This window comes from Pan troglodytes, chromosome 1 (genome assembly GCF_028858775.2).
Source record: "Pan troglodytes isolate AG18354 chromosome 1, NHGRI_mPanTro3-v2.0_pri, whole genome shotgun sequence".
Classification (NCBI taxonomy): Eukaryota; Metazoa; Chordata; class Mammalia; order Primates; family Hominidae; genus Pan; species Pan troglodytes.
This window is the reverse complement of record NC_072398.2, coordinates 65,393,262-65,419,478: the sequence shown is the minus strand read 5'-3', so window position 1 is coordinate 65,419,478 and position 26,217 is coordinate 65,393,262. Positions and strand designations below refer to the sequence as shown.

The 26,217-nt window shown below is 38.4% G+C and overlaps 1 protein-coding gene across 4 annotated transcripts in view; it reads left to right on the top strand.

Annotated features, from left to right (window-relative positions):
* RGL1 (ral guanine nucleotide dissociation stimulator like 1) overlaps positions 1-26,217 on the top strand; it is a 291,692-nt gene that overhangs the window by 40,116 nt on the left and 225,359 nt on the right. For 2 of the 4 annotated variants that reach the window (XM_016933978.4, XM_016933983.4), the window contains exon 2: positions 21,269-21,378. The exons of the other annotated variants lie outside the window; for them this stretch is intronic. The gene's annotated coding sequence lies outside the window, so the exon portion shown is untranslated. The remainder of the gene's footprint in view (positions 1-21,268; positions 21,379-26,217) is intronic. 4 annotated transcript variants of the gene reach the window in all.

Genomic DNA, 26,217 nt, shown 5'->3' with positions numbered 1-26,217 from the left:
AATAAATAAATAAAAGTAGAAGAAGAACAAATAGAATAGAATGAGAGTAGAACAAAATAGAAAATATCAGAGTATATCACAAGTAGTAAAGTTTTCATGAAACCTTTGTCTTGATTTTATGTTTATTTAATTATATAATTAACTATGTATGTGCACTGTATCTCAATGGTCAAAAGAGTTTGAAAGCTGCTGAATAGAACATGTCTCACTTTTCTTCCCTATGCCACCCACATAGTTGAGCCATTCTCATGCCCCATCAAGTCTTTTCTTCCCTACACGAAGCATTTCCATTTCTTTCCACTCATCCATATGTATCACAGTCTCACATTTCGTTGCCACACTGAACACAGTTCAATGAATCTAGTTTGTATGAAAAATTGGGACCTGGAATCAAAAACAATGTCCCTAGCTATGTTCTAACTGAAACAGGGGCAAGTAGAACTACCCTGTTCTTGGTTAGCAGAATGCACTTCACTGCATTTTAATGCAGCCTGAAGTGATTAGATCGATGAGGATGTGTCACAGAGGCTCCAGAGCCAGAGGCCCCTGGGCTGTGTCTCATAGTGATGAAATACACAGCCCTGGGGCCTCTGGCTTTGGAGTCTCTGTTTAGTCAGTGTAAGCCTGCAGATAAGCTGAAGAGTAACCAAGGGCAAGTTACTTCTCTATGCCTCAATTTCCTCATCTGTAATATAAGCATATTTCAAATTTGCAGTATTTTATAATATTTTTGGATTTTTTTTGTGAGTATTAAATAAGTTAATACATGTAAAGGACAGAAAAGGGCATATAATAAGCACTTAGCAATCCCAAATATTTTTAAAGCAATATCAGCAAATTATTGATTCATTGAACATTTCATCAACTCAGACATGTAGAGCTTTCAGCATGTGTATAAATAGTGTGATTATATGTCCCATTGTGCCCAGGGTAGCCCTAGTTTTTACCTATTGTCCTGGCATAATTAATGGTATCCCCTTTCATTCTCAAAGGCTCCAACAGAACCTCAGATTTGCTTATTCCAAATCGTATTTTTGCAGTAGGAATTAATATTTTCCTCAGTTGTGTGCCATCCTAGATAAAAGCCACAACTTCTCTCACTAAATATTTAATCAATTTTGGATTTACTTGGAAGACAGGATCTCTCTCTCTTTTTTTTTTCTACTGAAGTTTCACCTGAGCCCGCTGCCCATTGCTACACCTCCTTTCCTTGCCAAGTGGCAGAAGTTAGCTTCAGACTAGAAACTCCAAAGGGGAGGCTGTCCCCCTTGGGCCCAATTACCTGGGTTTAATTTGCCCATCCTTCTGTTCTGTGAAGACCTTTTGGATTCTGATTCTGTCATTCAGGATATTTACTAATCCTCAATTTCATGTTATTTTCAAGTCCTTTTTCCTAGGGAGCTGACATCCCTTAAAGGTTGCTTTGTGTCTTAATCCAAGTAAGCTGAGGTTACCCAATGGGGTTTACCAGAGAGGGTTTACATAAAGCCCTGTGGAAGTGTTAATGGTTGCTATGTATTGAGCCTTTATTATGTGCAAACAAACTGCACAGTATCCCTCAAATTAGGGGTGTTGTGAACATTTTACACATGTATCTTCCCTGGTCAATGTCGCATCACCATGAGTTAGGTGTTATCTCCATTTTAGGGGTGAGGGAAGCAAGGTTGTCACGTAGGTAGTGAGGCGGAGAGCTGGGACTTGAATCCAGTCTGTGTGGTGAGGATACCTGGAGAACAGGGCACCCTCAGAATGAAGGTCTGAACAGAGGGTCTTGATAACATAGCCTTTAAACTGGAAGGCTTTTTTTCTGATGTGATAAAATTATACTTCCATATGTAATTCATCATTCTGTTGAGGTCTCATAGTCCTTATTTAAATTATCAATTATTTCCATAAAGATGAAACTATTAAAGCAGATGTGGATGAGGTGGAACTTTGGGGGTTGGAGGATTAATAATTTGAGGGACACTGTGCAGTTTTTTTTCTTGTAAAACATCTATAATGTCTATTTGCTTTTCCTCATACAAATGAAAGAATATGTGCACCTGTGTGTAACCTCCTAGGCAATGAAATAGTTGGCTTTCTGTGGAATAGATTGGTGCACCAAAGACCAAAGTGCCTTCCTTTGAATTATTTTCCCACTTTCCATAGATTTATATTCTTCCCTATCATGATACCATAATCAGTGAGTTTTTTATTGATTTATATCAGACTTACTTCCAAAGAGAACTTGAGTTTATATCACTTTTTGTTGATGTATCAGCAACGTTAAAAATATTACTTCTGTATTACTAACATAGTCTATTACTAAAAAGTAGGCACTATAATGGAATATATGAATGAATTGGTGAATGGCCAACACATATTAACTTTAAGAATGTTTCTCTCTCACTTGTGTTTTGTTGTTGGTGAGTTGAGCTACTTTGTCTTTTTTTTTTTGACACCAAGATTTTTTTTTTTTTTCCCTGAGACAGGGTCTTCCTCTGTCGCCAGGCTGGAGTGCAGTGGTGTGATCATGGCTCACTTAAGTGCAAGATTCTTCTAAGCAAGATTTCTTTTTTTAAAAAAGTTGTGATGTTTGAAAGAATGAGTCTATTTCCTAAGGCTTTGGCTTTTGGAGAGGTCTGGTTAGCTTCTTTGAAGATCCAGTCTCACACTGACTGGTTACCTGCATGACAGAAGGGGTAGAAAACAGCCTTTCCAAGGGTGAGACAAAGGCCTCTTAACTGTCACTGTTAGTCCCCTTTTACAAGCCCAAAATAGTTACTGAAGCCGCTAGGGCTGGGCATTTGCCATATTAACACCTCCAGCTTTTAAGTGGAAAGACTAGGAGACGTGAGTACCAAAGTGGATGGAAGAGCATTTATATATAGGTCCTAAGCATATCAGAGGGAGGAAAGGCTAAGCCCATCATTTGTTCCTGGCTCCTCCTGCTGATGCCTTTGAGATGTGAGGGTCAGGTTGCTTCAGCAGAGCCTAAAACTTAGTCTTTCCCTTGTAGAACCTTTTAAATTTCTACCTAAGTTATAATTCACATCCGAAAGCACACCAGTCTTTGATTTAAGTATTTTTATGTTTACATTTATTATTTATTTTTATTATACTTTAAGTTCTGGGATACATGTGCAGAACATGCAGGTTTGTTACATAGGTATACATGTGCCGTGGTGGTTTCCTGCACCTATCAACCCATCATCTACATTAGGTATTTCTCCTAATGCTATCCCTCGCCTTGCCCCCCACCCCCGACAGGCCCCCGTGTGTGATGTTCCCCTCCCTGTGTCCATGTGTTCTCATTGTTCAACTGTCACTTATGAGTGAGAACATGCGGCGTTCAGTTTTCTGTTCCTGTGTTAGTTTGCTGAGAATGATGGTTTCCAGCTTCATCCATGTCCCTGCAAAGGACATGAACTCATCCTTTTTTATGGCTGCATAGTATTCCATGGTATATATGTGCCACATTTGCTTTATCCAGTGTATCACTGATGGGCATTTAGGTTGGTTCCAAGTCTTTGCTATTGTGAACAGTGCTGCAATAAACATATGTGTGCATGTGTCTTTACAGTAGAATAATTTATAATCCTTTGAGTGTATATCCAGTAATGGGATTTCTGGGTCAAATGGTATTTCTGGTTCTAGAGCCTTGAGGAATCGCCACACTGTCTTCCACAATGGTTGAACTAATTTACACTCTTACTAACAGTGTAAAAGTGTTCCTATTTCTCCAGATCCTCTCCAGCGTGTGTTGTTTCCTGACTTTTTAATGATTGCCATTCTAACTGGTGTGAGATGGTATCTCATTGTGGTTTTGATTTGCATTTCTCTAATGACCAGTGATGATGAGCTTTTTTTTCGTATGTTTGTTGGCCGCATAAATGTATTCTTTTGAGAAGTGTCTGTTCATATCATTTGCCCACTTTTTGATGGGGTTGTTTGTTTTTTTCTTGTAAATTTGTTTACTTCCTTGTACATTCTGGATAGTAGCCCTTTATCAGATGGATAGATTGCAAAAATTTTCTCCCATTCTGTAGGTTGCCTGTTCACTCCAATGATAGTTTTTTTTGCTGTCCAGAAGCTCTTTAGTTTAATTAGATTCCATTTGTCAATTTTGGCTTTTGTTGCCATTGCTTTTGGTGTTTTAGTCATGAAGTCTTTTCCCATGCCTGTGTCCTGAATGGTATTGCCTAGGTTTTCTTCTAGGGTTTTTATGTTTTAGGTCTTATGTTTAAGTCTTTAATCCATCTTGAGTTAATTTTTGTATAAGGTGTAAGGAAGGGGCCCAGTTTCAGTTTTCTACATATGGCTAGCCAGTTTTCCCAACACCATTTATTAAATAGGGAATCCTTTCCCCAATGCTTGTGTGGCGTTATTTCTGAGGCCTCTGTTCTGTTCCATTGGTCTATATATCTGTTTTGGTACCGGTACCATGCTGTTTTGGTTACTATAGCCTTGTAGTACACTTTGAAGTCAGGTAGCGTGATGCCTCCAGCTTGGTTCTTTTTGCTTAGGATTGTCTTGGCTATACAGGCTCTTTTTTGGTTCCATATGGCATTTAAAGTAGTTTTTTTCTGATTCTGTGAAGAAAATCAATGGTATCTTGTTAGGGATAGCATTGAATCTATAAATTATTTTGGGCAGTATGGCCATTTTCACGATATTGATTCTTCCTATCCCTAAGCATGGAATGTTTTTCCATTTGTTTGTTTCCTCTCTTATTTCCTTGAGCAGTGGTTTGTAGTTCTCCTTGAAGAGGTCCTTCATATCCCTTGTAAGTTGAATTCCTAGGTATTTTATTCTCTTTATAGCAATTGTGAATGGGAGTTCACTCATGATTTGGCTCTTTGCCTATTATTGGTGTATAAGAATGCTTGTGATTTTTGCACATTGATTTTGTATCCTGAGACTTTGCTGAAACTGTTTATCAGCTTAAGGAGATTTTGGGCTGAGACTATGGGGTTTTCTAAATATACAATCATGTCTTCTGCAAACAGAGACAATTTGACTTCCTCTCTTCCTATTTGAATACCCTTTATTTCTTTCTCTTTCCTGATTGCACTGGCCAGAACTTCCAACACTATGTTGAACAGGAGTGGTGAGAGAGGGCATCCTTGTCTTGTGCCTATTTTCAAAGGGAATGCTTTCAGCTTTTGCCCATTCAGTATAATATTGGCTGTGGGTTTGTCATAAATGGCTCTTATTATTTTGAGATACGTTCAATCAAAGCCTAGTTTATTGAGAGCTTTTAGCATGAAGGTGTGTTGAGTTTTATCAAAGGCCTTTTCTGCATCTATTGAGATAATCATGTGGTTTTTGTCATTGGTTCTGTTTATGTGGTGGCTTATGCTTATTAATTTGCATATGTTGAGCCAGCCTTGCATCCCAGGGATGAAGCTGACTTGATCATGGTGGATAAGCTTTTTGATGTGCTGCTAGATTCGGTTTGCCAGTATTTTATTGAGGATTTTTGCATCGATGTTCATCAAAGATATTGGCCTGAAATTTTCTTTTTTTGTTGTGTCTCTGCCAGGCGTTGGTATCAGGATGATGCTGGCCTCACAAAATGAGTTATGGAGGAGTCCCTCTCTTTCTATTGTTTGGAATAGTTTCAGACAGAATGATACCACCTCCTCTATGAACCTCTGGTAGAATTTGGCTGTGAATCTCTCTGGTCCTGGGGTTTTTTTGGTTGGTAGACTATTAATTACTGCCTCAATTTAAGAACTTGTTATTGGTCTACTCAGGGATTCGACTTCTTCCTGGTTTAGTCTTGGGAGGGTGTATGTGTCCAGGAATTTATTCTAGATTTTCTAGTTTATTTGTGTAGAGGTGTTTATAGTATTCTCTGATGGTAGTTTGTATTTCTGTGAGATCAGTGGTGATATCCCCTTTATCATTTTCTATTGTGTCTATTTGATTCTTCTCTATTTTATTCTTTAATAGTCTGGCTAGTGGTCTATTTATTTTGTTAATCTTTTCAAAAAACCAGCTCCTGGATTCATTGATTTTTTTTGAAGGGTTTTTTGTGTCTCTATCTCCTTGAGTTCTGCTCTGGTCTTAGTTATTTCTTGTTTTCTGCTAGCTTTTGAATTTGTTTGCTCCTGCTTCTCTAGTTCTTTTAATTGTGATGTTAGTGTGTCAATTTTAGATCTTTCCTGGTTTCTCCTGTGGGCATTTAGTGCTATTAATTTCCCTCTACACATTGCTTTAAATGTGTCCCAGAGATTCTGGTACGTTGTCTTGGTTCTCATTGATTTCAAAGAACATATTTATTTCTGCCTTCATTTTGTTATTTACCCAGTAGTCATTCAGGAGCAGATTGTTCAGTTTCCTTGTAGTTGTGCGCTTTTGAGTGAGTTTCTTAATTCTGAGTTCTAATTTGATTGCACTGTGTTCTGAGAGACTGTTTTTTATGATTTCTGTTCTTTTGCATTTGCTGAGGAGTGTTTTACTTTGAATTATGTGGTCAATTTTGGAATAAGTGCGATGAGGTGCTGAGAAGAATGTATATTCTGTTGATTTGGGGTGGAGAGTTCTGTAGACGTCTATTAGATGTGCTTGGTCCAGAGCTGAGTTCAAGTCCTGAATATACTTGTTAATTTTCTGTCTCATTGATCTGTCTAAGATTGACCGTGGGGTGTTAAGTTCTCCCACTATTATTGTGTGGGAGTCTAAGTTTCTTTTGTAGGTCTCTGGTAACTTTCTTTATAAATCTAGGTGCTCCTGTGTTGGGTGTGTATATATTTAGGATAGTTAGCTCTTCTTGTTGCATTGATCCCTTTATTATAATGTAATGCCCTTCTTTGTCTTTGTTGATCTTTGTTGGTTTAAAGTCTGTTTTATCAGAGACTAGGATTGCAACCCCTACTTTTTTTTTTTTTGCTTTCCATTTGCTTGGTATATATTTCTCCATCCCTTTATTTTGAGCCTATGTGTGTTTCTGCATGTGAGATGGGTCTCTTGAATACAGCACACTGATGGGTCTTGACTCTATCCAATTTGCCAGTCTGTGTCTTTTAATTGGGGCATTTAGCCCATTTACATTTACGGTTAATATTGTTATGTGTGAATTTGATTCTGTCATAATGATGCTAGGTGGTTATTTTGCCCATTAGTTGATGCAGTTTCTTCATAGTGTTGATGGTCTTTACAATTTGGTATGTTTTTGCAGTGGGAGGTACCAGTTTTTCCATATTTAGTGCTTCCTTCAGGAGCTCTTGTAAGGGAGGCCTGGTGGTGACAAAATCTCTCAGCATTTGATTGTCTGTAAAGGATTTTATTTCTCCTTTGCTTATGAAGCTTAGTTTGGCTGGATATGAAATTCTGGGTTGAAAATTCTTTTCTTTAAGAATGTTGACTATTGGTCCCCACTCTTTTCTGACTTGTAGAGTTTCTGCCAAGAGATCCACTGTTGGTCTGATGGGCTTCCCTTTGTGGGTAACCCGACCTTTCTTTCTGGTTGCCCTTAACAATTTTTCCGTTGTTTCAACCTTGGTGAATGTGACGATTATGTGTCTTGGGGTTGCTCTTCTCGAGGAGTGTCTTTGTGGTGTTCTCTGTATTTCCTGAGTTTGAATGTTAGCCTGTCTTGCTAGTTTGGGGAAGTTCTCCTGGCTAATATCCTGAAGAGTGTTTTCCAACTTGATTCCATTCTCCCCGTCACTTTCAGGTACACCAATCAAATGTAGGTTTGGTCTTTTCACATAGTCCCATATTTCTTGGAGGCTTTGTCTGTTCCTTTTCATTCTGTTTTCTCTAATCTTGTCTTCACACTTTATTTCATTAAGTTGATCTTCACTCTCTGATATCCTTTCTTCCGCTTGTTCAATTTGGCTATTGATACTTGTTTATGCTTCACAAAGTTCTCGTGCTGTGTTTTTCAGCTCCATCAGGTCATTTATGTTCTTCTCTAAACTGGTTATTCTAGTTAGCAATTCCTCTAACCTTTTTTCAAGGTTCTTAGCTTCCTTGCATTGGATTAGAACATGTTCCTTTAGCTTGGAGGAGTTTGTTATTACCCACCTTCTGAAGCCTACTTCTGTCAATTCATCAAACTCATTCTCCATCCAGTTTTGTTCCCTTGCTGGCGAGGAGTTGTGATCCTCTGGAGGAGAAGAGGCATTCTGGTTTTTGGAACTTTTAGCCTTTTTGTGCTGGTTTTTCCTCATCTTCATGGATTTATCCAGCTTTGGTCTTTGATGCTGGTGACTTTGGATGGGGTTTTTGTGTGGATGTCCTTTTTGTTGATGTTTATGCTATTCCTTTCTGTTTGTTAGTTTTCCTTCTAACAGGCCTCTCTGCTGCCCCTCCTTCCACCAAGCTCGAGTGTCCCAGGTCGACTCCAGACTGCTGTGCTGGCAGCAAGAATTTTATGCCAGTGGATCTTAGCTTTCTGGGCTTCATGGGGGTGGGATCCACTGAGCTAGACCATTTGCCTCCCTGGCTTCAGTCCCCTTTCCAGGGGAGTGAACCGTTCTGTCTCACTGGTGTTCCGGGCGCCACTGGGGTATGAAAAAAACTTCTGCAGCTAGCTTGGTGTCTGCTCAAATGGCTGCCCAGTTTTGTGCTTGAAACCCAGGGCCCTGGTGGTGTAGGGACCCGAGGGAATCTCCTGGTCTGTGGGTTCCGAAGACCATGGGAAAAGCGTAGTGTCTGGGCCAGAGTGCACTGTCCCTCATGGCACAGTCCCTCACAGCTTCCCTTGGCTAGGGGAAGGAGTTCCCCGATCACTTGTGCTTCCTGGTTGAGAGGACGCCCCCACCCTGCTTCGGCTCACCCTCCATGGGCTGCACCCACTGTCTAACCAGTCCCAGTGAGATGAGCTAGGTATCTCAGTTGGAAATGCAGAAAATCACCCGCCTTCTGCGTTGATCTTGCTGGAAGCTACAGACCAGAGCTGTTTTTATTCGGCCATCTTCTATTTACATTTATTTTTATATGTAGTTATATATTTAAAACTTTATCTTGACCACTTGATTTAGAGTAATGGAAATTGGAGAAATGTATACAGTACAGAACATTCTACATTGGCTTTTTTTTCCTATTTAAAATGCTTAAACGTTCTTTAACTCAAGAACTTTAATTTTGCTAATAACAAAGATTCTTAAGCTTAGTGTGAAACATGGAAAGGAAACGCCAACAGCCTGGTTATGAATAGGATCAGCAGTGCCATCTTGTGGTAAATACCTTGAATTACAATTAGAGGCACCAGCATGGGATCTGGGAGACTAAGAAATTCTACTCTATGTTCAGTGATTTACATAGAATGTAAAAGGTATTTCTCACCATTTTAAGACTTTGGGTTTATATAATCAGAGGAGGTTCTTCCTTTACAAATGTGGCAAAGACTACAGTTTTCTACAAGACCTTTTAATGTTGAGCTTTTAATGTTACATACAATTACATTAAATGTTACTGTATGTAATATTAAAAACTACAGTTATAATTTCAAAAAGATTATAGTACATGAAACATTTTCTCTAGCAGCAGCTCTAATGTGTAATAAAACCTAGTATTATAGGTTAAATTGGATATATCTATAACATAATAAGGTAAGCAGCTATAGATAAGTCAAAGCATGGCAAGTATATGATCAGATAATAATCCTGTTTCCTTCAGACCTAACATGTGGTAATACAGTAATTTTGTGTTCTTTAGCTTGTCTGCTGCTTTTGAAAATTCTTTTCAACAGTTAACAAATATTGATGAATCCAATTGGAAAAAATAATGTTTACCTATTCATTAGTTCCAAGTCTGTGATAGATAAATACGTGGGACCATTGTAGTTTCTAGAATAATTACATTTAAAATCCCCGGCACCTTGCAAAAATATTTATTCAATTCATATTTTGCTTTTTACGTTATCAACACATATTAGTTTAGAGAGTTTAGCACAAATCACTAACTAGACCAGTATTAGTAATCCATTGGTAATTCCAAGTCTCACATTGGATCATCTTGAAAATAGTTCATGGGTTGCTATTTTTTTCATTAGTTATATATGTCATGCCGAATCAACATTATTTTCAGAAGTCATTCCTCTTTATTTTATTGCCCTTTTGTGTCACTTTCTTTTTCTAATTATAAAAGTAATATATGTTCATGATGCAAGTTCAGATATTAAAGTAATCATTCCTGATAAACTTAACCCCTGGAAATAATCACCATTTACAGTCTGGTGTATTATTTTCAGTTGCTGCATTTATTAATAAAAATATTTTCTCTTTTCAGTTGGTCAGAGGTAGGGGCACCCCATCTTCATTTCCCTCAGTGGCACTTTCTTCCAGAAAATTTGCTGACAATATGTTTTTTTTGTCTGCTAAGATAACTGGGAATTTCATTACCCTGATAGGAAATTTTGATTTTTATTCCTAGTTTTGCTGTTTCTCACTTCTTGCAGTGTTGGATTTATTGGGCACTGGATGACAACACTCTGTAGTGCTATACAGATTTCCTAGCATGTTCAGATATACATTAACCATGCATAGAAAGGTTGTAGAAAGCTTAATGACTTTGCCCAAGTTAGCTAACATGTGACTAGCCACGATTTAAATCCCTTCTGATTATACCTATACCTAGGTGAATGCTTCTGGTCCCATGACTTTAAATACCATCTGTATTTGAGATGACTCTCAAATTTGTATCTTTAGCCCTGCCTTCCCCCCTGAGCATCAGACTTGTATATGCAATTTAAAAAAATACATCTCCGCCTCAGTGGCATCTCAAACCTTGACTTGGCAATAAAGAGAATGCTTGATGTCCTCACCGCTACCTTTTTTCTCCCAAAGACTTCTCCATTTTAGCTATTGGCATCATTAGCTATCCATTTGCCTAAGCACAAACCTTGGAATAACCTTTGGTTTTTCTCTTCTTCAAGCGTGACATCAATCCATCAGCACATGCTGATTCTAACTACGTTTCCCTAACATAAGTTCATCTCTTACCTAGGCTAACATAATCACATCCCAATTGGTTTTCCTGCTTCCCCTCTGTCTGTCATCACCATTATGTGCTATCCTATTACCTTTTTATTTTTTTCATTATATTTAACAATATCTGGTATTATTGGCTTTTGGATCTATTGTCTGTCTTACTTTCCTTCTAGAATGTAAGCTCTGCAAGGCAGAAACTTTTATCTTGTCACCACTGAATTCCCAAGACCTAGAACACTGCTGGCAGGTAGGTTTCGTGTTGAACCTGTAAACAAACAAATTAATTAATAGAAGAAGTCTGGTGCTTGTTCAGTAGTTGGGAATTCAGGAAAATTATTCCTTTGCTGGTTTTCTCAGCGCTGTTTTGTATAGCGTTGAAAGAACTGAAAAACTTTTATTTAATAATGTGTTCTTGAGATTGATATTAGAGTCTTATTATCTTAGATATACAGTATCACTTAGGCCTTGCTGAATGCATTTTATGCTCCCTGAGATCTTTTTGGGAGATTTTCTGTGGAAATCTGAAAAGGAAACCATCACAGTGCTTTCTCAGAGAAGCAAGGCTCAACAAATGACTGGGAAGAAACTTTTGCTGGTTGAGAGAGGTATTCAGTATGTGCTTCAACAATGATATAAAAGGGAACAAAGAGAAGTGAATGCAAAACATCTTTATTTGCTTTGGACTGCCCTTCTTCCACTAAGGCTAACTTTGAATAAAGAGGAACTCGATACCGGGCCAATGAATAAATTTTTAAAACTGGAAACTTAAAATGAAGGTTTGAGGATCCTGAAATACTATATATTTTAAAAAATCAATGATTCTTTTAAGAAATGGAAAACAAAGTGAGGGAAGAGTGGGTAGAGAGATTGATTGGTCATTCTATATCTAGTGTAATGGAAAAGGTATTTTATGTCAGCAAGATCTGGGTTTTGATTCTAGTCTTGCCACTAGCTGGCCACATGACCTTGGATGTCTTGCTTCTGAAATCTAGGCTTGTTATTTCTGTTGGTGGTTTAGGATGATCACATGAGATGAATCTTGGGAAATAATTCTTACAATTATAAAGCACAATACAAGTGTAATATATTATCCTGATTATCATTATCTCACCATTCTAGTATGAGGATCCAGGGCTTCATTCTCTTGCTGTTTTCAACTTTGTGGTCCCAGAACTCCAATGGCTACAAAGATGCCAAGATCTGAACTCAGAGATTCATGAAACAGCTCTAAATAGTTTTAAATTACTTCCTTGGGAAATTTTTGCTTGCTTATGTGTATCTGAGATTAACAACAGTAAAAACACCTTTTATATAGCACCATCAGTGAGGCTTTATGTCTTTATTATAAATTTTGGAGCATCCTCCAGGCTCTCAAAATGAAATCTCTGGATCTACTGAAGAGAGAGAGAGAGAGAGAGACAGCAAGGACTTTCATGTCTTTAAAAGCAATTACAGGCTCAGGTCTCTGAAAAAGTATTAAGTGCCAAGACTGACGCCTCTGCAACCATTTATTCTTGACATTTTTTCAACTTTTTTTTAAGCCAGACTATTGATGCATTTTAATACCATTAGTATTTGTTAAAATTAGTTCAGCAGTATTATTAATTTGTCTTCTTAAAATAAAAGGCAGGAAAACAGTATTATGCATGTATTTAAATAAGTCCCCTTTCCAGATATTGGAAGGTATGTTTTTAAGTATTCTGGAGAAAAGTCATTTTAAAAAAATTCCCAAGCAGACCATTTTGCTTTAGAAATATTGAAGATGCAATATGTGAATCATATTTGGATTTTAAAGCAGGATATTAAACTTCACAGTAAAAATGATTCCATAGTTGTTAAAGTCCAAAGAGAGGTTTACAAAGCCAGCAGACAGAGAAACTGAAATTCACTTGGAGAGGTAAATGATACAGGAATGGAAACATTGAATAAATAACTTTACAGCAATTTTTCTTGATGTTATTTTATCCCTTAAAGGCAGACAGATCATTAAAATTAAAATTGTATTAAAAATATTCTCTATAAAAATATGTAACCCAATAAAATGAATGTTGAGTCAGCCACATGTATTTCTTTCCAAACCCATAATTTGGATTTGGATTGGATTTCCAAACCCACAATACTAAATTTATTTAGTATTTTGAAATTCATATTTGCTAGGCAGTGCATCTTAGTAAATTAAAATATATATATTCCCATTACTTAGTTCATGTAAATAATCCTAAAGGTGAACTGAATTGGCCTTACTGAAATGGAGGCTCATGCCAGGGCTGACCAGGGAAGGTGAAGAGAGGATAAGAGACATTTTATCTTCATGCATTTGTGTCTTTGCATTTGCTGTTTCTCTCCTGGATGCGTTTCCCATCCTGGGTCATTTGCTTAAATTCATACCAATTTTTTTTAGCATCTATTTCAAGCACCCTGTTCTCCACTATGACTTCACTAACATCTCTAGATAGATAGTTGCTCCTTTCTATTGCTGCCTTGTATGTAACTCTGTTATTGCATGTAACACATCATCAATAATTTGCTTACATTTCTGTTGCTTTTGTATTTCCAGTACCTACCTTAGTGCTTGACATATAGTAGGAACTTAATAAATGTCTGCTGAGTGAATAAATAAAAAAGTGAGTGATAGCTCCTGATCACTGCATAACATAGATACAACTCATAAAGTTGTGATTCCTGGCCTCATCCTTGTGGGGCAAGTAGGGGTGGTGGGACAGAGGCTACCCAGAAGATGAGCAGAGGGATGGGTTGATTATGCAATAAAAAACATTCATTCAGCTTCTGGCACTGTGCCAGGTGCTGTGGGGGAAACTGCAGAGATGTGAGGTACATTGTATCTGCTTTCAGGGGTTTACCAGTTAGGTTTAAGGGCCTAATTTACCTGTATGAATCATCTAGAGGGAAATTGAAGGCTAAGTTGTAAGACTTGACTGTGTGTCTATGAGGAAGTTAGAAAAGTTAGAAACCCACATGAGTTGAAGGAGCTTGGAAAGGCTTCATGAGGAGCCACAAGTTAATTTGGGCTCAGCAGTATTGACTGAAGGAAGGGCTGATGAAGTGGCAAGCCTTGGGCTAGGTGGGAGTTGAATGGGTGGCTGTGTGGGAATTGGCTTGTGGAGCAGTGTTTACTCTGGGAGACCACAGACACTTTCTACACCTATGGATGGATTTTAGAGATGCTTTGAACCCCTGGAATTATTTGCAAAATGTTGTATGTATGTTTATATGAGCAGTTTTCCAGGGAGAATTCTCAGCTTTGAAAGAAGTAGATGCAGATTTTAAAAGAATGTTACGTTTTGTAGTTGTAATCACGAATAGGTAGCATTATCATTATTTATCTTTTCATGAAGTCTTAAAGAAAGGGAAAAAGGAAGAATTCGATGGGGTAGGGAGGTGAAGGGAGGAGGGAGATTCAGGCTAACAATATAGGTATCAATATTTATTAAATGATCTTTCCCTGAAAGTGTATCACTAACATGCTGTATCTTTAGCTGATTGTCAAAAGAGATCATCTAAGCGATGGAGGCTACACTGCCTGTTTGAGAGAAACTACTGAACTAAAAGTGAATGAAAATGTATCCCATTGTTGCCCAAATGAAAATATACTTAATTCAAAGGCAGAAATAATTTTTAAAAATTGTTAGTGCTAGAAAGATGAGGTACTTATAAAAAAAAAGAATGTATTTCAACCAGATCATGTAAAAGTATGCCCATTCTCCCACTGATTTTTCTTCTACTTGTTAATAGTTTTGCTTTTTATACTTAGCACGTTAGCATATTTGAAGTTTATGACATCAAGTAGTGACTCAAGTTATTTTAATGGAAAGCAAGTCATGTTAAGATCACTTCTTGAACAACTTATGCTTTTGTCATTGACATGATATGCCTAATTGAGGTTTATGTTGTATATATCCTGATTGGGGTTCACTGAGATTTTTGGATTTGTAGATTAAAGTATAAATTAAATTTTGGAACTTTAAAAAATAAAAATAAAAAATAAAAATGAAAATTGTTAGTGCTTTAACCAGCAAACATTATTTTTTAAGGATTATTCTATTTAGGTTTTTGAATGTAGGGATTTGCCTCATAATGAAAAATCTGCATTTCATCATAAAAACTGAATAAAATGAACATGACTTGGTTATTTGCCATAGATGCGGATTCTTTTAATATTGGATGCTCAGTTTGTATAGAAAACATTTGGATTGGAGCCCCTCTTTGGGCCATTGCCAACTAGAGGTTAACATACTAATATATCAGAGATAGGAGTGATGGATTTCTACTTCTGGGTGAGTGTTACGCTATCACATGCCCTGAAGTGATAGCTCTATCATGTTGCAATTGTGAGTTAAGGAGGAAGGAAAGAGATCTATGAAAAAATAAGCTGTTCCTTTGTTTCCTGGCTTGTTCCAAAAAGGATTGCAATAAAAAAGAGTTCCATATTATTGGTTTATGTAATTGATAAGAGCCCAGTAATTGAGGAACAAAAAAGTTGTTAAGTTTATGCAAACGAATAATACAAAAGGGATTTTCCCATAATTCTATCTTTAGGAGAGTAATTAATTGGATAATAGTTAAAGAAGATAGTAATGTTGAGAGAGGGAATGGGTATATAAACCTCAATTATATCTTAAACATTAGTAAGCCATATTTTTACATAGAATTCAGTTTAATTGGAGGACCTGAGAAATTTGTTGACACTGGAAACTTGTGCATTTTTGATTTATAAACCTGAAATATGCATAACTAATGTTAATTTAATAATGTTGAATTTTAATAGCCTTAAAGTCAAGCATTAAGAAAAATGCTCAGATCATACAATTTTATGAGAAATAGTCTATTCAACTCTTAATGATTCAACATAAAGGGCCACTTCAGTGAATGTTCAAAATGTATTATCATTTCTGTGGTGATCTAATCTTATTTATTGAATCTGGTAACATATATTTATGTATATATGAATATGAGAATCATAATATATATTTTAATATATATATAATTACATTATTCTGTGTAATATACTTTTTGAGTTCTTAATATCTTATATTTTCTATAAAGTCATATATGTGGCAGATACATATATGGAGATATTTCAGATTATTGTATTGCAAGCTGAGGAATGTAGTATCTTCAGAACTTGCCACTCGCTAGGGATGAGGTTGGAATGAGAAAGTGTATTGGCCTCATGACCATTCCTAAGTCTTGGGGCCGAAGGCTGGAGGTTGGCCCTAGTGAACAAATTACTTGGAGGATCCAGAAGTGGCTAGTGCACAGGAGACAGTGCAATCCATTCCCAATGGGGAGCAGTGGGTCATGACTAGATGAACCATATACATCATCAGTTCTGAAAATGAGGCTGATTAAAGGGCATTCAGGAGCAGGGTGAATGAAGCTTCTCTGGGGAAGGAGAGAAGGTCCAGGCCTTTGTAAACAGGATTGAGTTTTCTAGGTTGCCCAGTCCCAGGTTGACTTTGGCTGGAATTAAAAGTCATGGTTCAGGTAGTTCACCTTTTATAGTTTCGTGCTTATTAACATAAATTTACTTTTATTTTGAATACATTTTGCTATAATTAGTTAAAACAACTATAGTAACAAGATGCTTAACTCTCACTCTATAAACAATAGCATTACAAAGGGAATATGGAACAAACAACAATCTATTTATGAAGAACAGATCAGTGGTTGCAGCTAGGGTGGGAGCAGTGACTATAAAGGGGTAGCAACAGGAAGTTTCTTGGGGTCATGGAACTGTTCTGGATCCTGATAGCGGTGGTGTTTACACACATCTATATGCATTAAAATTCATAGAATCATCTGCCCCAAAAGTCCATTTAACTATATGATAATTGTTTTTAAAAAGCAAAAAATGCTAGCAGGGAGATAAAAAAAAATTTTTTTTTTTTTTTGAGATGGAGTCTCACTCTGTCACCCAGGCTGGAGTGCAGTGGCACGATCTCAGCTCACTGCAACCTCTGCCTCCGAGGTTCAAGCAATTCTTCTGCCCCAGCCTACTGAGTAGCTGGGACTGCAGGCGTGTGCCACCACACCTGGCTAATTTTTTGTGTTTTTAGTAGAGACGGGATTTCACTTTGTTAGCCAGGATGGTCTCAGTCTCCTGACCTTGTGATCTGCCCACCTCGGCCTCCCAAAGTGCTGGGATTACAGGCGTGAGCCACCGTGCCCAGCCAGAAATGTTTAATATATCAAATATACACAACAGAACAAAGTAAATCCTAACAGTCCTAGAAGGCTATAGGAAAGCCAGAGTCCTAAAAGTATGCCATTTGCCTGTTTCTGAATGTCTTAGGTTGGTGGAAGGCACATTTTACCTGGAAGCTGAAAATGATTTGGTCCCCTAGTTCTTCTTTTATCTTGCTTTCAAAAATAGACCTGTCTTCCTTCCTTTCTTCTTTCCTCCCTCTCTTCTCTTTCTTTCGATCATTCCTCCCCTCCTTACTCTCTTTCTTTCTTAAGTTCATGCTATCTGACATGGTGAAGTGGCATTCTAGATTACTTTTTTTTTTTTTTTTGGTCACAAGTGCCTACTGGTGGAAGGGACATGAAGGGAGGATGAGAAGCTGGTCTAGCTCTGCTCCAATCCTGAGGGTGGACAGTTGAGCCAGAATAAAACCAAAAGTGAAGCCTCACTGCTTACCAGAATACACTTGTGTAGTGCCTACACTACCTGTAGGCCTTCTTGTTTCAGGCAGTAAAGTGTTGTTCTGGAGCTGAGCACCTGCTTTGAGTTAGAATTGAGACAGGCACCAGAAGTTGGATGCAGTCCAGACTGATCAGAGGACCCTTGGAACAGACTTTAAGTTGACCTTGACCCTTTAGTCTTCTTTGGATTGGACTTCCCAGGATTACTCTGTCCCTTTGAAAAAATATATTTGTGTCTTGGGCCTGAACCAAATTTTAATCAGTCTCCTAGAAATTGTGAAGGGCTGCTATGGCATGGCACAACATGGCCTGTTTTCTCAATATTGTCTCTTTAACTTCTCATTTACTTGGCAACCTGATTTCTGATTTTCTGAATGGGTGTTGCTGTGGACATTTGCCCAGAAAACAGCTCTGAGTGAGGGACTATTAGAGAGAATTTTATGTCTCTGGGGAAGGGAAAGGTTAACTTTTATTTCCAAGAGGACTGGCTGCATGAGTTCTTGGATGCAGCAGTCCCCAGGAGAGTGCGGTGTGTTGAGCTGCGGCTAGTGTGTGTAGTTCCACACAGGCAGGAGTGGGCTGTGCAGAGCTACTTGTTTACAACAGCTTCCTGAATCTGCTAATACCAGACTGAGTGAATGAAAGATTAGTTTGAAGTTCTTGACCCATATTCTTTACATTAAACATTGATGACCATTTTTTCTTTCAGTCCTTCCTCTATGTTATTCTGGATTTGAAATCTCTAGCTATGAGATAATATTAACTGAAATTCTTGACATTTGCCAACCCTAGTCACAACCCTTGCTATAGATCATTTCAACATAAAGCATTTGTCTTTTAGCTTGTCTGAAAATATACTGCAGTATGTTGCTGGTAATGGATTTCTTGGAGTTGAACCACTGGGTAGAGGATTTGTGATTGGAGTTTACCATCTGATTTATATGTTCTATGGTCATGATAACTCAGATTTGCAGATCTGGGTACTACTGGGACTGTGGGGCTATTGTGCCTGACTTAATTGCATATTTAAATGTAAGGCTAGAAGTAAAGCTGAAAAAGCAGATGGATTTGGAAAATGAGATTGTCCTGTTTTGAGATCATATGGAAAGCCAAGAAATTGCTGGAGCAGCTCTGACAGGGATTTCAGGAAAACAGGCTGGTAATATTTCCACTTCTCTCAGCTTGCAGTCTGGCTGAAAATGTAGTAAGATCAGCCTTTTCCAAAGGTCTTGGTATTTCTGCAGCTGTTTTCAGAAAGCCTTGAAAGTGAAAAGCAAAGGAGTCCACAGAATCTCAAGTATCCATGCTCCAATCACTAAAGCTCTTGGATGATCTAAGTGGAAAAGAGCTGAAGCCATGTAAGTGAAGGTGTGTATGACACAGTGCATGTGTGGAGTCTGCTCTTTCAGATATGACATCATGCCTGTGGCCCCCAAAAGCTTCCAGGAAAGCATCGGCTTGACAGCGAGGATGCCAAAAAGTCCTTGATAGGAGCTCTGCACATTATATTTCCACTTTCTATTATTTTAGATTCTTTTTTGTTCCATTCACCTGAGTCAGCTGGGCCATCTGCCTAAGCCAGCCAACATCTCACATTTTCTAATTGGTCTAGTTAGTCCAGGGTTAATATGTCACTTACTATCACTAATGAGAGACTGTACTTGCTAGACTCGTAAAGCATTTTTAATGAATGCTTCCAGTATTATGATTCCTGTTCTACAGAAAAAGAAACCAGGTTTCAGAGAATTTATGTGATTTGTACAAATTATTTGAACAGACTAGTGGATCATGAGGGCTATGGAATGTATATTTTATACTGTCAGCCACCAACTTTCAAGTGGTTGAAGCTCTCCACATATGTAATGTGTTTAAAAGGAAGTTTAAAATAATAGAAATGACTAGATTGTGTCAGTGATTTTTAAATATTCTGCAAATGAAACTTAAGTAAAAGTTCAATATGTTAAAGCTACAAGTTCTATTTTAGCATGAATTTATTTCACAAGTTCAGGTTTCTAATAACTACTTATTTTCAAATTAACCAGTAACATTAACGAAGCTATTTATGAACACAAGTATTTGAAATCTAGATTTGTAGATGTGAGTTGGAGCCTTAATATCTAATATATTTTAAAGTTTTGTTCGGTTGTCCCCTATTGAAAAAAAAACTGATTTACAGATAAATTCTTGAAAATAGGTATAATTTTCTTAAAAGCTAAGCCTACTGAAAATATTATTCAATCTGATTGAATCAGACACTTGAGAAATTATTAACAGGTAGTTTTGGACCCACTTTGAATCACTATCTAACTATACCTGAAAATATTCATTTTTCCTCTTCTCTCCTAAGCCCAGTCCAATTACCATCCTCTGAAACAGCACTTGTCAAGGTCCCTAGACCTCTGTGTAGCCAAATCTGTCCATAAATTCTCAGTTCTCACTTCATGGGACCCATCATCAGCGTCTGACACTCTTGATCACTCCACTTACTCTCCAAGGCTCGCGCTCTCCTGGCTTTCTTCCCATCTCAAAGGCCACTTCTCAGCTTCCTTTCTGTGCCCCCGTCATTGTCCTGACTATCTCAAACTCCCTATCAGTCCTTTTCAACCTGGTTTCTCATCTGAACCAAGGACACAAAAAATGATTCCAGAGAATATTTTCTCAACTTTTTCCAAGGAAAATAACTAGTTCTAGGTGCATAGGAAGGAAGTTAATCCATCACATACAATGGGTGCCTTAGGGCTTTGTCTTAATGTTTCTTCACATAACCTCAGTTGACAAAGGTTGCCAGGCTCAATCCACAAACATTAGGCATCTGATGCATTTTCGTGACCTTAACTCCATCTATATATTGACAACTCCCAAATTTATATCTCCAGCCCAGGCCTCTATCTGAACACAAGATAATGTTCTCTCCAATTTGATGCAACCTCTTGTAAATATCTGACATCTCAAACTTCTCATGTTCAAAAACAAAACCCGATCTTTCCCCCAAAAACTGTTCCACTCAGAGTTGTCATCTCTCAGGCCCCAAATTTTAGTCATCCCTGAACTTCTGGTCTTTCTCTCACATCTTCCATCCAATCCTTTGGCAAATCCTACTGTACCTATGTTTCAAATACATCTAGAATCTGACCAATTCTTGCCACCTTTACTTCTACCACCCTGACCTAAGCCACATCATTCTCTAGAGCTTGAACTATTCTAGTTGCCTCCTAACTGGCCTCCCTGCTTTCATTGTTGGACCTCTACAGTCTATTTCAAACACAGCAGCCAAATTGATCCAGTCCTTTGCTCAAAATTCTCCAGTAGCTCCCAATTACAATGTGTATGGTAAAAGCTGGAAACCTTACAATGGCCTACGTGATCTGTAGTGCCTCTTTCCTGACTGCTGCAGTCTTTTTGCTGTTCTTACAATACATTGAGCAACTTCCACCCAGGGCACTTTCCCCTGCTCCCGCCCCAAACCCCCATGGCTTACTGCTCATTTCTTTCAAGTCTTTGCTTAGATGATACCTTATCAGTGAGGCCTTTCTCTCCCAACCTTTTAAAAATTGTAACGGCCCTAATCACTCACTATCCCCATTCCATTGCTTATTTCTCCCTATTGTGTTTATTATTTTCTAATATTTTACATGGTTTGCTTATTTATTTTTATTGTCTTCCTTTTCTACTAGTGTGCAGTTTCCTCAAGGGCAGAGATTTTGTCCATCTTGTCCACTACTATATGCCAAGTGTTTGGAACAGTTTGCACAGAGGAATGGTTCCTGAATGAATTGAATGCATGGTGAGCGTTTAATTTGAAATTTGAAATGTGATTAATGGAATTTTAATCATTTTAAATTCTCCTTGTATTGCACAAAATGCTTCTTAAATGCACGTTATAACATCATGAGATATTCAATCCAGATACCTCAGTGCCCACTCCTGCTAAATATTTACTCAAAGGTTAAAAACCGTCATTGGTTTTGTATGCTGAGGCCAAATTTGAATTTTTAGTTGCGTGCTGGTACTTCATCTGCAGATGTAGGTATCATGCATTTCAACCCTACATTGCTAAGTTAATCTAATTGAGTATATTGAAAATATCAGTAGGATTCCAAGTATCTCAGTTCTCTCCCTTCCCCACTGTACTCTGTGTGAGTTGTAGCGGGGCTGGTCCCTGCAGGTTGCATTTCTCTTGGTTGGGCATCTTTCTGTCTGGGTTGACCTAATTGCAGGCAGTAATGCATGATGAGAGGCAGCTTGGAGAAGCCAGGGGATTTTCCCCTCCTTGTCTGCTGCTGTCAGCTTCCTGCCATGGCCACAGCTTCTGTCAAATGATTCCATCCTAGTGTGTGAGCCAGCTCACACCAGTTCATGAGGGACAATTTTGTTTATTTTTTTCAACTCCATGTTTATGTTTTTCCAACTCCATCAATATCACATTGATGACTTAAAATAGGCCAAATCCTGGCTTTCCACTGACAGAGAACCAATTTGTTAAACATTGACCAGCACACCCTGGTGGGCTCAGCCCTTGCGTTCTGTAACACCCCTTTTTCCTTTTCTCTCTGGTCTAGGAGTGGTAGTGGCTTCCAACTGTTGCTAATCCCTGGCTTATTCACTCTTCCCTGTTTAGGACTCAATTCCTTGGTCACCTTTGTAAAGAATTTCCTGCATTAATTCTCTTCCCTTTTAGAAACAGGAAATGATTTCTGTTTTCCTATACTTTGATACAATGCCTAAAATAGAACAACCATGCTATGTTTGAGTGAACTTGAGAGAACCTTTAGCAGCAATACAAAACAAAAATCTTTGTCTCATCTGAAATATTTGCACCAGTGCCTTGCCTTGGAACACATAAAAATACTTTGATACAAAAAGTAAATTTTGATCTCATTGCCAAAATTATTACACATTATTTTGAAATGCTACAACTTAAAGACAGCACTCTAATATAGTTAACACTTAACATGACATTATCCAACATAGTTTTAAGAGATGCTGCCATTTTGTTACCTCCTAATACTTGTTTCTGAAGCTTATAGGAACTACTTGAATACTTTTTTTCAATTGCTTTTCTTATAAGTCATTTTCAGTTGCTTTCCTATGGCTTACTCATCATTTGTAGACTTGGTCACGTTGTGAATGAGTTACTTCATGGTATGTTCAAAGTCATTTAAATACCTTCCTCTGTTTTGATGTATGTATTGAGTGTTTTTCAAGGCTATAAACTCCCTTAGGTTTGGCCACAGGAACAAAGTGTACAAAAATGGAGAATAGGAAGAGCTATAACATCCATACTCTCATTTAGTTGAATTATAAAGATTTTAGCTGTCTTATTCATCACATATGTTGGATGCCCAGTCTTGGGTGCTGTGAGCTGTGATATCTGACAATGGTACCAATATTTCAGAGGCAGGGCAGCCTGGTCATTTAACACATTCACTGTGGGGTCAGTAGCTCAGGAGGTAATAGGGTTCACCCAGTGTGTTTCCTTCACATGTGTTGATGTAACTTACCCTGAACAATGTTTTTAAATTCATTTTTACCATTTAAATACTACTGGTCCAGACTGAGTAAGCATCCTTGAAACTATATTGTAGTCCCATCTACAGTCCTACATCAAGGCTTGTTCCAAAATTGCTCCAGGTCGTAGACTTGGACTTTAACTCCATCTTTATCTCTATGCCCACCTTACAGAGTCCTCCAAGGAATGTTCTAGAGAGCCCATCTTTCTGTATAATCAGTCTATTTAGAGTGGAGCAAGTGATGAAATTTAATGTGAAAGATTCCTTGATTTTCATATTATCCTATTGTCTGAAGATTCTGATCAATCTAATAAATATGCAGGTTAGGCCTAGTCTGGTTTTCTTTATCCAGGATCCCTTCTATCCCCAGCTAGAGCCACTAGATCACTAAATCAATCGTATGTGCAGGCTGCCTCTGATTTATTTCCCTCGCTGCTGCTGGCCTGCCCCTGCCTTTTAGCCCTGATTGGAATGTTTCAATGTTTGCTTTGTTCTAATATGCTGTCCCTTGTACTCTCTTTTAAATAACCAGCCTCTGACTGTCTTGGTTCTTGTTTACCCACCTTTTCATCAGCCCCTTCCTCATTCTTCAAGCCCAAATTCCAGCTCGAAGTCTGGGTTCTACAATCTGTTGACAGACTTCCTCGAAGCTTATGATCTGCATTCCTGACCTTCCTAGGAATGTCTACCTTACAATTTTCTGATGTTATGTTGTGCAATGACACCTCATTTTGTTTGTTTTTGCTGTTGCTGACTGGACCATTGTATATCAGATGTGGTGTTTTGCCTGCCAGACCAAGCCTTCCCGTATTGCATGGGAGTATACTAGTCGCTGTGACCAGACTGATTTTAAGTTCTAATCCCTCTTCCCACTCCTACCCTCAACCTGCTCAGACCTGACAAAGTAATAGGGAATTGCCCACCCATTTAAGTCCCACAAAAAGCCATACTGCACCACTAGCCACTTCAATTATGATGAGTGGTTTTATGGGAAGAAAGGAATTGCAGGCTGATGATAGTAGCTTTGTTGAGTTGGTAGCACTGGATCCAGTCTCTGAGGGAAACATAATGGTTGGATTTCAACTTTGTAGTATTATTCCAGGAGCATCTGTATAGTATCATAAATATGGGATCTCACATGACGTCTTCCTGTGTCTCAGAAAAATGGACAGAAAGCAGGTTTCAATAATCTTTTTTTTTTTTAATTTGACTTTAAGTTCTGGGATACATGTGCAGAATGTGCAGTTTTGTTACATAGGTATACGTGTTCCATGGTGGTTTGCTGCATCTATCAACCTGTCATCTAGGTTTTTTTTTTTTTTTTTGGCAGAGTCTCACTCTGTCGCCCATGCTGGAGTGCAGTGGTGTGATCTCGGCTCACTGCAACCTCTGCCTCCTGGGTTCAAGTGATTCTCCTGCCTCAGCCTCCTGAGTTGCTGGAATTACAGGTGCACACCACCACACTTGGCTAATTTTTGTATTTTTAGAAGAGACGGGGTTTCACCATGTTGGTCAGACTGGTCTTGAACTCCTGACCTTGTGATCCGCCCACCTCGGCCTTCCAAAGTGCTGGGATTACAGGCTTGAGCCACCGTGCCCGGCCTGTCATCTAGGTTTTAAGCCCCACATACATTAGGTATTTGTCCTAATGCTCTCCCTTTCCTTCCCCCTGAGCCCCTGACAGGCCCCGGTGTGTGATGTTCCGCTCCCTGTGTCCATGTGTTTTCATTGTTCAACTCCCACTTATGAGTGAGAACATGTGGTGTTTCGTTTTCTGTTCCTATGTTAGTTTGCTGAGAATGATGGCTTCCAGCTTCATCCATGTCCCTGCAAAGGACATGAATTCATTCTTTTTTATGGCTGCAAGATTAAAGAATCTTTTGCAACAGATGGGGAAATTGAGATTTAGATTGATCAATTGTTGCCCTTGAGATCACACACAGATTTGTTGATAGGATAGATCCTAGGTTTTGGTTTTGGGGAATAACAATCCACTGTCCCAGGGACTTCCAACCATTTGATGAAAGAATGGTTTTTAGTTCTCTGAAGCCTTAAGGTAATTTAATTTCAGAGCTGGTCTGCAACTGACCTTGGAGATTGCCTGGTTATTAGTCTAAACCCTCATTTTCAAGGTACTGATGACAGAGAATAGGAGGTGTGTTCCATTTCCCTACCCCGGATTGTATGACTGATAGGAATGGAGAGGTAGAGTAGGACAGAGGTGTATGGTCTATCAAGAAAGGCTTGAAGTCCTCTCTCAATCTTTTGTGCAACCAGTTTTATTAAATGGGTGGAATTCAATGGGAAGTGAAATAGGGAACAACCTCTACCCAAAATCCCACCCCACCCTCCACTGCCTTCAATAATGTTAGGCTCTTAATTTTTCTATTTTTCTTTTTTAAAATAATATTTTATTGGCCGGGTGCAGTGGCTCACGCCTGTAATCCCAGCACTTTGGGAGGCCAAGACAGGCAGATCACAAGGTCAGGAGTTCGAGACTAGCCTGGCCAATGTGGTGAAACCCCCATCTCCACTAAAAATAGAAAAATTAGCCGGGCGTAGTGGCAGCCACCTGTAATCCCAGCTACTCGGGAGGCTGAGGCAAGAGAATTGCTTGAACCTGGGAGGCAGAGGATGCAGTGAGCTGAGATTGCGCCATTGCACTCCAGCCTGGGTGACAGACCAAGACTCCATCTCGAAAAAAATAAAATAAAATAATATTTTATTGTTTTTTGCATAATGTCTTTATTTTGCAGAAAATGCTTTCTGCTTATTGTCTTTGGCTACTTTGTCAAAACTCTAGGTATGTCAACTCTAGCTATGATACCTGACACAAAAGAAGCCTGAACATTACTTGAAAGCAACAAGGAAGAGAATGAAAGTTTGTTTTTTATCTCACTAAAGTAGGACCATTGTTTACAAATTCTGGTATGCCAAAGTCATCTATATGCTATATGAGAAACAAACAAGAAGTTTCTGGACCCTAGTGAACAGTTTTTTTTTTTCTGTGAATCATGGTGAATTAGGCCCAACTGCATTGCTTCCAGCCTTGAATTCACCTAGATGACTCAGGACAACACTGCCACTGCAGATTACCAGCAAAGTGGGAGGTG